Here is a 2152-nt window from a genome sequence, read left to right as displayed (position 1 = left end):
GATATCCTCAGAATGTACTCAAAATATACGAATATCTTCATCTACTTTGTATGATATACTCAGTACATTCTTAGAATATTATATATATACATGGGAGATTTAGTATGTATTCAGAATATACTGAGAATATCACATGCTATCTGGGTCTGTTTATACAAAATTGCCGAATGCGTATAAACAGAAGTATTGAAATCCTATAGTTAAACTCTACCGGTTCCGGCATAAGTTAACAATTATTGCTCGCCATAGAGCTTATACTCATGGAGAGGCCCTGCCTATATGCTAACCATAGAGAGAGCTCCGCCGGGAGGATCGACAAAGAGAGATATATTTCGATCATATATGTAATACTCCTATATTGCTAGTACCACTGAACTCTATATACACTGGAATGCGCATCTTCATCTAACAAGCATAGCGAGACGTGGCACAAATTGATCAGCGCCATTTTTGTTTGGCCTGGTATTTGAGCAAATCAGAAGTGCGTTCCACCCGCTACAAGTTAGCGACATGAGATGTTGTGTGTCCGGGTGTGGGCAGAGAAGTGAAAAGGGGAGTTCATTTCATAGATAAGGATTTTGGTGTGAAATATATCAGTTGAATGTATTAACAATGTAGGATGAAAATCGTTAGGTTAGGATGTTGTAGATAGAAATAATATTGCATTTTTTTATAATTGAAATGAAATTGTATTGAATTGTATTGAATTGTATTTATAATTGAAATTGTATTGAATGAATTTTTGCAATAATTGAATTTTTTATAATTTGCATTTTTTTAATAATTAAAATAAAATTATTTTGTTTGAAGATACAATGATATTTTGTAACAAGCGCGCGAGTAGTTTGTGCCTTTTTTACTATTTTAAAAACGGTAGGTTTTTACATTGTATTAATGGGCAAATTTATACTTATATCGTATTAACGAGCAAAAGTCCTTTTATACATATTTGTTTATTAATTTTGTTTATTAATTTTACGTAAATTTCTTACTACAAACTCCTAAAGAAACTTTTTCTATTTTGTTACTTTTTCATCTCCGTCATCCACATTATAGCGGGACCGCGCGTGAAACCCGCTTCTGATTTGCTCAAATACCAGGCCAAACAAAAATGGCGCTGATCAATTTGTGCCATGAATTTTCTTCGATGCGCATTCCAGTGTATATAGAGTTCAGTGGCTAGTACGGTGCCGACCTGAAGCTCACCGTTACGGTGTAGACAATATAGTAGCCTCTCTCTCCAGCTGCTTTGTGCGCATGCGGTGAACATTCAAGCACGCTTGCGCATTTCTCTTTCTCGCGTTCTTTCTCTCACTTTCCAATGCTTTGTCTCGCTCGCAGTCACTTGGTAGATGCGCCTGCGCATAATGACGCTCGACCATCTATGCCCATATTTGGACTTCGTGCGTCTCCCTTTCTCGGGCCTCGTGCCTCTCATTGCGAAGATACGCGACTAGCAATATAGGAGTATTACATATATGATTTCGATATATTTTGTCTCAACTGTGGCTCCCCCACTCCGTGTTCTCTGTTATTCTCTTCTATAAGAAGTAGCTACAGTTGAAACAGAAAAATATATCTCTCTTTGTCGATCCTCCTTGCGGTCTTCTTCTTCTTCTTTGCTGTAATGGCTCTTGCCTCGGTGAGGAAGGAGCATACGCCAGTCTTCGATTTATTATTACTACTAGTTATGTATTTGTTTAGACTAGAGACTACGATGATAATAAAAAAAGTGGTGTAAAAACACCTAAAATTGTCCAAAAATATTCAAAGTAGAATTACGCACATCCAACCAACATGGCTGATGCAATGCGACTTTTCCTCCTTTTTGCGGTCGCAGGGCCTCTCCATGAGTATAAGCTCTAGGAGGTGCACCCTATACATGTTTCTCCTCGATAGGGATTTTTATTTGATACCAGATGTACAGTTCACGCACTGTATTTTACCCTAAGCCACATAAGCTAGCACCAGAGAGAAACTTGAGAGCGGCCATGCCATTGTAGTTTCTTACAACGGTTTCAACCGCTGGTTTTAGCCGTATTTCCACAAAAGTGGAACTCAAAGGCCGTTCTACATTAAACGCAAGTATCAGATCTCGTGGAATTGACCAATTGCAGAGTCAAATCAGCCAATCGACCAACGTGATTGATCA

This window comes from Pseudomyrmex gracilis, unplaced genomic scaffold (assembly GCF_002006095.1).
Source record: "Pseudomyrmex gracilis isolate BER0280 unplaced genomic scaffold, ASM200609v1 scaffold_280, whole genome shotgun sequence".
Taxonomy (NCBI): Eukaryota; Metazoa; Arthropoda; class Insecta; order Hymenoptera; family Formicidae; genus Pseudomyrmex; species Pseudomyrmex gracilis.
Note: the sequence above shows the minus strand (reverse complement) of the source record.